General features: G+C 39.8%; 1 long non-coding RNA gene across 14 annotated transcripts in view; it reads right to left on the reverse strand.

Moving 5' to 3' along the window:
• LOC147380220 (uncharacterized) overlaps positions 1 to 12,089 on the reverse strand; it is a 325,705-nt gene that overhangs the window by 278,116 nt on the left and 35,500 nt on the right. For 9 of the 14 annotated variants that reach the window (XR_015167415.1, XR_015167424.1, XR_015167414.1 and 6 more), the window contains one exon: positions 10,352 to 10,537. The exons of 3 other annotated variants lie outside the window; for them this stretch is intronic. This is a non-coding gene — a long non-coding RNA (uncharacterized LOC147380220). The remainder of the gene's footprint in view (positions 1 to 10,351; positions 10,538 to 12,089) is intronic. 2 more of the 14 variants (XR_015167426.1, XR_015167431.1) reach the window with 1 other exon arrangement.

Raw genomic sequence — 12,089 nt, forward strand, 5'->3', positions numbered from 1 at the left:
AAGACTTTTTTCTTTGTAACTTTGGGCAGTGAAAATTATGTCTAAGTCACATTAAATAGGGTCTTCCTCAACATTCACCATGTGGACTTTATAATAGGGTCTTGTAATAAATGAAGTACTGCACTCAATTTCACTTCTGGTTTCCTTAGTGTCTACTATGCTAGAATGCCAAATATTATGCTAAAACATGGAATAAATTTCCAAATTTTAACAATTCACTTAGCACAATAAAATTAGGCATTCCATATAACACATGTCAATATTTTTTTTATTTCCTAGAGAAAATATGAAGTTTTCATTTCTTAAAATAGTTACTAAAAATATAGTTGCATAAAGTCCTCACAGTATCTTTTTTTTATAAATGTAATTTGGAATTGCTGATACAAGTCTCATTACCTTTTAGGCATTTTCACTTTTCTTTTATGGCAAACTGAAGGTCTCTTCTGAAATCACACTTGGTGTGATGGGAGGATTTGACTAGCTCCATCTTATCCTCCAGTGATAGGAAGAGGCTCCAAGGCTGAGCATATGGTGGAAGTGTGGCCAACTAGTGAAGAGTGCTCTTGGATGCCTAGGACCATTTTAGATTTGGAACATAAAGCTGTTACCACATGATACAAAGTAGTAGCTAAATAATTCCTTTCTTCTCATGATTTGACTCTTGCTCACTTTTTTAAACCTCTATTTTGCACCATTTAGATTTGTTTCAATTATATCTGAAATTGGGGTAAAACAGCTGTCTTCTTTCCTAAGGACTGCGGTTTTCTGACAATCTATTACTGTAAACAGCATGAGAGCTCCCTGGAGACCTGGGTTCGATCCCTGGGCTGGGAAGATCTCCTGGAGAAGGGAAGAGCTACCCACTCCAGTATTCTTACCTGGATGATTTCAGGGACAAAGGAGCCTGGCAGGCTACATTCCATGGGGTTGCAAAGAGTTGGACACAACTGAGCGACTAAAACACAAACAGCATGAGACTGATGAATTTTCTAACCTGACATAACTAATCAGGGCTTTCCTCTCATCATTAGCTTCTAAGACCACTGCTACTTATTTGGATCCATTAGAATGTCATATTAACACATTGTAATGTCCAGCAGTTAATCACTTTGATGTAGAACTTTGCTGTTGAAGGTGAGTCAGGGAGAAAGGCAGGAGTGTTGAAGGTGACTAGACCTTAATGCACTACTCAAGATATTACAGCCACAAAATAAGTTTTCTTAAATTATTCATTTATTCTGACTCAACCTGCTGCTTGAAAATGGCATCTAATCTGGTGCTTTGTTCCCTGTGTGTTCTCAGACAGAGAATGCAGGAATTGCTTCCATTCAGATTCTGTCTTTTTTTACTATTAACACTTCTGCTTTTGCTTATTTGAAAAGCATGGTTTATAGCTCATGTGACAATTGAGAATATAGGTGTCTTTTTCTAAAGGCTAAAACACTAACAGAGGATTTTTAAATAAGCCTTACAATTTCAATTACATGAAATGGGGTTTGATTCTAAACTCGATTTTGCCCCTCCAAACCTCTTGCTGGTAATAAATACCAGAAGGGAACACAGCTTTCCCTGTCAACAGAAAATTGGATTAAACATTTACTGAATATGGCCCCACCCATCAGAACAAGACCCAAATTCCCCCTCAGTCAGTCTCTCCCATCAGGAAGCTGCCATAAGATTCCTATCCTTCTCCATCAGAGGGCAGACAGAATGAAAACCACAATCACAGAAAACTAACCAATTTCATCACATGGACTACAGCCTTCTCTAACTCAATGAAACTATGAGCCATGTAGGCTCATCTGAGCTGTAGGGCCACCCGAGATGGGTGGGTCATGGTGGACAGTTCTGACAAAATGTGGTCCACTGGAGAAGGGAATGGCAAATCACTTCAGTATTCTTGCTTTGAGAACCCTACAAACAGTATGAAAAGGCAAAAAGATAGGACACTGAAAGATGAACCCCCCAGGCTGATAGGTTCCCAATATGCTACTGGAGATAAGTGCAGATATAACTCCAGAAAGAATGAAGAGATGGAGCCAAAGCAAAAACAACACCCAGTTGTGGATGTGACTCGTGATGGAGGTAAAGTCCAATGATGTAAAGAGCATATTGCATAGGAACTGGGAATGTTTGGTCCATAAATCATGGCAAATTGAAATGGTCAAACAGGAGATGGCAAGAGTGAACATCCACATTTAGGAATCAGAGAACTAAAATGGACTGGAATAGGTGTATTAACTCAGATGACCATTATGTATACTACTGTGGGCAAGAATCCTTAGAAGAAGTGGAGTAGCCATCATAGTCAACAGAAGAGTCCAAAATGCAGTACTTGGATTCAATCTCAAAAACAACAGAATGATCTCTGTTCATTTCCAAGGCAAACCATTAAATATCACAGTAAACCAAGTCTATGTCCCAACCAGTAATGCTGAACAAGCTGAAGTTGAACAGTTCTATGAAGACCTACAAGACCTTCTAGAACTAACAGCCAAAAAAAAATGTCCTTTTCACTATAGGGGACTGGAATGCAAAAGCAGGAGGTCAAGAGATACCTGGAGTAACAGGCAAATTTGGCCTTGAGTACAAAATGAAGCAGGGCAAACACTAACTGAGTCTTGCCAAAAGAACACACTGGTCACAGCAAACACCCTCTTCCAACAACACAAGAGAAGACTTTACACATGAACATCACCAGATGGTCAATACCAAAATCAGATTCATTATATTATTTCCAGCCAAAGATGGAGAGCTCTATACAGTCAGCAAAGACAAGACTAGGAGCTGACTGTGGCTCAGATCATGAAGTGCTTATGGCCAAATTCAGACTTAAATTGAAGAAAGTAGGGAAAACCACTCAACCATTCAGGTATGACCTAAATCAAATCCCTTACAATTATATAGTGGAAGTGACTAATGGATTCAAGGGATTTGATCTCACAGAGTGCCTGAAGTACTATGGATGGAAGTTGATGACACTGTATGGGAGGCAGGGATCAAGACCATCCACAATAAAAAGAAATGCAAAAAGGCAAAGTGGTTGTCTGAGGAGGCCTTACAAATAACTGAAAAAAGAAGAGAAGCTAAAGGCAAGGGAGAAAAGGAAAGATAAACCCATTTGAATACAGAGTTTCAAAAAATAACAAGGAGAGATAAGAAAGCCTTCTTCAGCAGTCAATGCAAAGAAATAAAGGAAAACAATAGAATGGGAAAGACTATAGATCTCTTCAAGAAAATTAGCAATACCAAGGGAACATTTCATGCAAAAATAGGCACAATAAACGACAGAAACAGTATGAACCTAACAGAAGCAGAAGATATTAAGAAGAGGTGGCAAGAATACACACAAGAACTATGCAAAAAAGATCTTCAAGACCCAGATGAAAATGATGGTGTGATCACCCACCTAGAGCCAGACATCCTGGAATGTGAAGTCAAGTGGGCCTTAGAAAGCATCACTACAAACAAAGCTAGTGGGGGGGATGGAATTCCAGTTGAGCTATTTCAAATCCTAAAAGATGATACTGTGAAAGTGCTGCACTCAATATGCCAGTGAATTTGGAAAACTCAGAAGTGGCCATTGGACTGGAAAATGTCAGTTTTCATTCCAATCCCAAAGAAAAGCAATGCCAAAAGTATACTCAAACTACCACACAACTGCACTAATTTCACACACTAGCAAAGTAATGCTCAAAATTCTCCAAGCCAGGCTTCAAGAGTATGTGAACCGTGAACTTCCAGATGTTCAAGCTGGATTTAGAAAAGGCAGAGGAACCAGATATCAAATTGCCAACATCTGCTGGATCATGGAAAAGGCAAGAAAGTTCCAGAAAAACATCTATTCTGCTTTATTGACTATGCCTGTTTCTTTGACTGTGTGGATCACAACAAACTGTGGAATATTCTTCAAGAGATAGTAATTCCACACCACCTGACCTGCCTCTTGAGAAATCTGGATGCAGGTCAGGAAGCAATAGTTAGAACTGGACATGGAAAAATAGACTGTTTTCCAAATAGGGAAAGGAGTACATCAAGGCTATACATGGTCACCCTGCTTATTTAACTTATATGCAGAGTACACTATGAGAAATGCTGGGCTGGAGGAAGCACAAGCTGGAATCAAGATTGCCAGGAGAAATATCAATAACTTTAGACATGCAGATGACACACCCTTATGGCAGAAAGTGAAGAACTAAAGAACCTCTTGATGAAAGTTAAAGAAGAAAGTAAAAAAGTTGGCTTAAAGCTCAACATTCAGAAAACTAAGATCATGACATCTGGTCCCATCACTTCATGGCAAATAGATGGGAAAACTGAAAACAGTGACAGACTGTTTTTTTTTTTTTTTTTTTTTGGTGGGGGGTACTCTAAAATCACTGCCCATGGTGACTACAGCCATGAAATTAAAAGACGCTTGCTCCTTGAAAGAAAAGGTATGACCAACCTAGACAGCATATTGAAAAGCAGAGAAATTACTTTGCCAACAAAGGTCTGTCTAGTCAAACTATGGTTTTTCCAGTAGTCATGTGTGGATGAGAAAGTTGGACCAAAAAGAAAGCTGAGTGCTGAAGAATTGATGCTTTTGAACTGTGGTGTTGGAGATGACTCTTCAGATTCCCTTGCACTGCAAGGAAATCCACCCAGTCCTTCCTAAAGGAAATCAGTCCTGAATATTCATTGGAAGGACTGATGTTGAAGCTGAAACTCCAATACTTTGGCCACCTGATGCAACGAACTGACTCACTGGAAAAGACCCTGATCCTGGAAAAGGCTGAAAGCGGGAGGAGAAAGGAATGACAGAGGATCAGATTGTTGGATGGCATCACCGACTCAATGGACATGAGTTGAGAAAACTCTGGGAGTTGGTGATGGACAGGGATGCCTGGCGTGCTGTAGTCCATTGGGTTGCAAAGAGTTGGACACGACTGAGCAACTGAACTGATATAGTTAGTCGTGTTGTTGTTGTTCAGTCGCTAGATTGTCTCTGACTCTTGCGACCCCATGGACTGTAACCGGCCAGTCTCCTCTGTCCATGGGATTCCTCAGGCAAGAATATTGGAGTGGGTTGCCCTTTCTTTCTCCAAGACATCTTCCTGACTGAGGGATTGAACCTATATCTCCTGCATTGGCAGGTGGATGCTTTACTACTGAGTTACCTGGAAGTCAGTCTACTCATTGATAAGTCTAAAACTGAAGATAGATGAATATTGTGTAAATCTCAGGTAAATTTTAAGTTTTTTTTAAGACCAGAGTGAGACAATATCAGATCCGAAACTTAGGAATATTATTTTAGAAGCATTGCATTGTAAGCATTGATGGGAGTTTGGGATGTAGGGATGGGAGCGAATTAAGAGTTTTCTGGAGTAGTCCCAGAATGAAGTGAAGGTGTTAGTCACTCAGTCGTGTCTGACTCTTGTGATCCCATGGACTGTGGCCTGCCAGTCTCCTCTGTCCATGGCATTCTCCAAGCAAAAATGATGGAATGGGTTGCCATTCCCTTCTCCAGGGGATCTTCCAGACCCAGAGATTGAATCTGGGTCTCCTGCATTGCAAGTGGACTCCTTATCATCTGAGCCACCAACTTAGTCCTGGAATGGAGTAATATAAATTACAACCAGGTGTATTGAAGTAGAAATAAAAGGTTGAAATAAAGGCTGTTAATGTCACTGGTAGGATTTGGGGACCAGTTATAGAAGGTAACTCTAAAATATTTGGTGTAAAGGGACCTAGAGTTTGCCAAAAATCAAGTGGCATAGAGTGAAATGGAAAGAGATGCAATTTGGACTCTTAAGATTTGAAATACTGTGTTTTCTAGCTGACCAATTCAGCCGAAAATAAAAGACATTTGGTACCATGGGAAAATATTTGTAACTCTCAAAATATACAGTCTGGAAAGAGATCTGAAAATGCTGATGTTGCACAAAACATGCAACCGAATGGGATGATCCTGAAAAGTGAAGAGAAAGGGAGAGGAGAAACACATTCAGACAGAGGAAATAAGACAACATGGTGGACCTCCTCAGTGGCCCAGTGCTTAAGAATCCATCTTCCAATGCAGGGGATGTGGGTTTGATTTCTGGTCAGAGAATTAAGATACCACATGCTGCAGAAACAGCTAGGCCCACATACTGCAATTACTGAGCCCCTGTACTCCAGAGCCCAAATGTCACAACTAGAGAATCTATGTGCCACAATGCAACATCCTTCATGATGCAATGAAGATCAAAGATCCTACAAGCTGCAACTAAGACCCGATGCAGCCCCCCAAAAAAAGACAACATGAGTCCAAGCGCAAGGACCACAGTACCAGATGGGACTGGTAACTTGTTTCTGTGATCAGCAGATTTGCCTTTATGCCTGTAAGAGGAAGCCACTGACGAATTTTTAAACACCATCCCTTTCAGAGGGTAAACAGATGAAAAGGAAGCTAGCAATGGCACCCCACTCCGGTACTCTTGCCTGGAAAATCCCATGGACGGAGGAGCCTGGTAGGCTCCAGTCCATGGGTTGCTAAGAGTCAGGGACGACTAAGCGACTTCACTTTGACTTTTCACTTTCATGCATTGGAGAAGGAAATGACAACCCGCTCCAGTGTTCTTGCCTGGAGAATCCCAGGGACGGGGGAGCCTGATGGGCTGCCGTCTATGGGGTCACACAGAGTCGGACACGACTGAAGCGACTTAGCAGCAGCAGCAGCAGAGATAGTGAGAGACAGGGAGGCCTGATGTGCGGCAGTCCATGGAGTTACAAAGAGTTGGACACAATTGAGTGACTCAACAACAACAAGAGAGGATACATGCAGAGCTAAGAGACCATGATAAGAATGCTGCTGGGATCCTAAGTGTAAGTTTAAGGAGAAACAGACAAGATATCTATGTTGTAGAAAAAAAAGATTATTACCAGAAAAAGAGAAAATTTACATAAAGATATTTAAGGTATTCTTTTCAAGGGAGACTTCTGGAAATCATTAACTACCTAAAGTTTTCAAAGTTATTTCATAAATTCACAAGGCAAACAACCACACATAATGTACTATCTAACATAAGTAGCTGTACTTAAAAAGTTTACAATTATGGTATATGAAATGTACATAAAGTGATGCCACACAAATTTATTTATTTCTAGTATAAGGAGTAAAATGTATAATGAGATTTTCCTAGGAGGTAGTGTTTTCAAAATGCATATAAACAACTTTGTTTAAAGCTGGAATGAATTCATGGCTATTACTTCGACAGAAACATTTAAATAATATGTTAGTATATGTATAATATTTAAGTCTAGGAAGTTAGCTACATTATCTCATCTTAATTTGCCAAAGGAAACATCATTTCAGTTCATTTCAGTTGCTCATTCCTGTCTGGCTCTTTGCAACCCCATGGACTGCAGCACACTAGGCTTCCGTGTCCATCACCAACTCACAGAGCTTACCCAAACTTATGTCCATTGAGTCGGTGATGCCATCCAACCATCTCATTCTCTGTAATCCCCTTCTCCTCCTGCCTTCAATCTTTCCCAGCATCAGGGTCTCTTCAAATGAGTCAGCTCTTTGCATCAGGTGGCCAAAGTTTTGGAGTTTCAGCTTCAACATCAGTCCTTCCAATGAATATTCAGGACTGATTTCCTTTAGGATGGACTGGTTGGATCTCCTTGCAGTACAAAGGACGCTCAAGAGTCTTCTCCAACATCACAGTTCAAAAGCATCAATTCTTCGGTGCTCAGCTTTCTTTATAGTCCAACTCTCACATCCGTACATGACTACTGGAAAAATGATAGCTTTGACTATATGGACCTTTTTTGGTAAATAATGTCTCTGCTTTTTAATATGCTATCTAGGTTAGTCATAGCTTTTCTTCCAAGGAGCAAGCATCTATTAATAACGTGGCTGCACTCACCATCTGCAGTGATTTTGGAGTCCAAAAAAATAAAGTCTCTCACTGTTTCCATTGTTTCCCCATAATTTGCCATGAAGTGATGGGACCAGATGCCATGATCTTAGTTTTCTGAATGTTGAGCTTTAAGCCAAATTTTTCACCCTCTTCTTTGACTTTCATCAAGAGGTTCTTTAATTCTTCGCTTCCTACCATAACAGCGGTGTCATCTGCATATCTGAGATTATTGATTTCTCCCGGCAAGCTTGATTGCAGCTTGTGCTTCATCCAGCCCAGTATTTCTCATGATTTACTCTGCATATAAGTTAAATAAGCAGGGTGACCATATACACTCTTGATGTACTCCTTTCCCTATCTGGAACCTGTTGTTCCATGGCCAGTTTTAACTGTTGCTTCCTGACCTGCATACATTTTTCTCAAGAGACAGGTCACGTGGTGTGGGATTCCCAGCTCTTGAAGAATATTCCACAGTTTGTTGTGATCCACACAGTCAAAGGCTTTGGCATAGTCAATAAAGCAGAAGTATATGTTTTTCTGGAACTTTCTTGCTTTTTTGATAATGTAACAGATTTTGGCAATTTGATCTCTGGTTCCTCTGCCTTTTCTAAATCCAGCCTGAACATCTGGAAGTTCACAGTTCATGTACTGTTGGAGCCTGACTTGGAGAATTTTGAGCATTACTTTACTAGTGTGTGAGAAGAGTGAAACTGTGCACTATTTGAGCATTCTTGGTATTGCCTTTCTTTCAGATTGGAATGAAAACTGACCTTATCCAGTCTGGTGACCACTGCTGAGTTTTTAAAATTCTCTCGCATATTGAGTGCAGCACTTTCACAGCATCATCTTTTAGGATTTGAAATAGCTTAGCTGGAATTCCATCACCTCCCCTAGCTTTGTTTGTAGCTTCCTAAGGCCCACTTGACTTCACATTCCAGGATGTCTGACTCTAGGTGAGTGATCACATGATCGTGGTTATCCAGGTCATGAAGAGCTTTTTTGTATAGTTCTTCTGTGTATTCTTGCCACCTCTTCTTAATATCTTCTGCTTCTGTTAGGTCCATATGACTTCTGTCTTTTATTGTGCCCATCTTTGCATTAAATGTTTCCTTGGTATCTCTAATTTTCTTGAAGATATCTCTAGTCTTTCCCATTCTATTGTTTTCCTCTATTTCTTTGCATTGATCACTGAGGAGGGCTTTCTTATCTCTCCTTGCTATTCTTTGGAACTCTGCATTCAAATGGGTATATCTTTCCTTTTCTCCTTTGCCTTTTGCCTCTCTTCTTTTCTCAGCTATTTGTAAGGCCTCCTCAGACAATCATTTTGCCTTTTTGCATTTCTTTTTCTTAGGGATGATCTTGATCCCTGCCTTTTGTATAAGGTCATGAACCTCTGTCCATAGTTCTTCAGGCATTCTGTCTGTGAGATCAAATCCCTTGAATCCATTTGTCACTTCCACTGTATAATTGTAAGAGATTTGATTTAGGTCATACCTGAATGGTTGAGTGGTTTTCCCTACTTTCTTCAATTTAAGTCTGAATTTGGCCATAAGGAGTTCATGATCTGAGCCACAGTCAGCTCCCAGTCTTGTTTTTGCCAACTGCAGCAAAAACAAACAAACTCTTTCTGGAGTTATTTCATTCATTATTTCTCCACTGATCTCCACTAGTATATTGGGCACCTACTGACTTGGTGAGTTCATCTTTCAGTGTCTCATCTTTTTGAGTTTTCATACTGTTTATGGGGTTCTCAAGGCAAAAATACTGAAGTGGTTTTCCATTCCCTTCTCCAGTGGACCACGTTTTGTCAGAACTCTCCACTATAACCCGTGTGTCTTGGGTGGCCCTATATGGCATGGCTCATAGTTTTATTGCGTTAGACAAGGCTGTGGTCCATGTGATCAGATTGGTTAGTTTTCTGTGATTGTGGTTTTCACTCTGTCTGCCCTCTGATGGAGAAGGATAAGGGGCTTATGGCAGCTTCCTGATGGGAGAGACTGACTAAGGAGGAAATTGGGTCTTGTTCTGATGGGCAGGGCCATGCTTAGTAAATCTTTAATTCAATTTTCTGTTGATGGGCAGCACTGTTTTCCCTCCCTGTTTTTTGACCTGAGGCCAAACTGTGGTGGAGGTAATGCAGATTATAGTGACCTCCTTCAGAAGGTCCAATGCAGGCACTTCTGCACTCAGTGCCCCTAAAGCACTGCACCAGTCCACCGCGGACCCACACCTCCACCGGGGGCTCCTGAACACTCACGGGCAAGTCTGGATCAGTCTCTTGTGGGGTCACTGCTCCTTTCTCCTGGGTCCTGGTGCACACAAGGTTTTTTGTTTGTGCCCTCCAATAGTTTGTTTCTGCAGTCCTGTGTAAGTTCTGGTGGCTCTCTGGTGGGGTTAATGGCAACCTCCTCCAAGAGGACCAAGCTTAAATTCATGAAAAAAATAAAAAAAGTAATACATACCATTCTATGTGGGTTCATGTCCAGTCGCTTCAGTCTTTTCTGACTCTTTGTGACTCTATGGACTGTGTAGCTCACCAGGCTCCTCTGTCCATGGGATTCTCCTGGGAAGAATACTGGAGTGGGTATTATGCCCTCCTCTAGGGAATCTTCCCAACCCAGGGATCGAACCTTCATCTTCTGTGTCTCCTGCATTGGAAGGCAGGTTCTTTATCACTAATGCCATCTGGAAAGCCCTAACATTCTACATTTCTTGCTGTATATCAGACACTGGTTGAAATATTTCACATATATTAACTTCTTCAACAGAATGAAGAGCATAATCTGTTTCAACATCAGCTGAGTTTTCACAACCAAGCAGCTGATATAGAAATAACTGGCTACAGACAGAACTACTGAGTTTACTCGGAAGTAAATGTTTGCCAGCTATTGGTGTGGTGAAAACATAGCCGTGATATGATGCTTTTATAAAGGAATGAAATGGACTTGCATTTGAAAATATATTAAATATGAAGACATGTTTAACATTCATTGAATTTTCCACTGGCATTATAATTTTTCAAGAATCTGATCATGATGCTATACATGCTGCTTTTTATAAGCTCTCTTCTTGCTATATCATCTTGTTAACAGAAGGAGTGTGGGTGAATCTATCTCCTGCTATCCCATCAATTGAGAAAGATACATCTGGCAACCTACCACAAATAAGAACCATAACAGAAATAAACCTGATTTTCATAGTGAAGTCATTAACAGGTAAGGAATATATGAGTAAATTCCAGTGTCTGTCATAAATAACGACAAAATACTTTGAAATAACTACCACCAGAAAATACAATTAACTTATGACTGGGGTTCTCTAGTCATAATAGTTAAGTTTATGATAATTATTTTTAAGTAGCATAACTTGATAAACCAATTATTTATATAAAAATCAAATAAAATCTGCATTTAAGAAAAATACAATATGATCAGATTTCTATACATAAGCTTAATTTCATATCTAGTCCATTTGTAAATGTAAATAAGGATGCAGGTTTACTGAGCAGCTAAAGTGGTCATGTCATCATGTCAAAAGTTAATTCCATCAATTGACTTATGATAATGTTGAAGATAAAGCTGCCACTGTATGTACATATTTCCAATTATTTATCTCAACTTCAAAGTAAACAGTCTTTACTTTTAATCATAGAATCAACATTATTATAGCATTTTTCATCTGGAAAGCACAAGCTTTGAAAGCATAAACCAATTTATTTGAAATCTTTTAGTGTAAGTTAAATCTGATGTAGAGCATATTAGAGATTAAATATCTCATCACACACTAAGCATAAAGACATATTATAATAGGACATAAACTATTTAATTCCCAGACCTAAGAATAGTTATAAATGGAGTACTAGTGGACTCGTACTATCTGCTCAATCCCTGGCATCGCAGACCAGCTTTAGTGGCTGAGTAAGAGCTGGCTAAGACACAGGCATCAATCAGTTCTCCTTAACAGCAACCATTGTACATTTCAGGTCTTAATCTAAACCATCTATAAACATGTTTGCTAATGAAACTTTTTTAAAAAGCCAAACAGTGTGCTGCTCAAGTTCATTTACTAGGTCATTAAGAGCTGTGTAATATATACTTGGCTAAGCACATGTATGCAGGAATCAGATGACTGGAGTTTGAATTTGGCCCCACTGCCTATATAAATTACTTAGTCTCTCTATTCTTCTACTTCTCTATCTAT

Source organism: Bos grunniens, chromosome 1 (assembly GCF_055505025.1).
Source record: "Bos grunniens cultivar Pamir isolate PY7600 chromosome 1, Bosgru_T2T1.0, whole genome shotgun sequence".
NCBI classification, from domain to species: domain Eukaryota; kingdom Metazoa; phylum Chordata; class Mammalia; order Artiodactyla; family Bovidae; genus Bos; species Bos grunniens.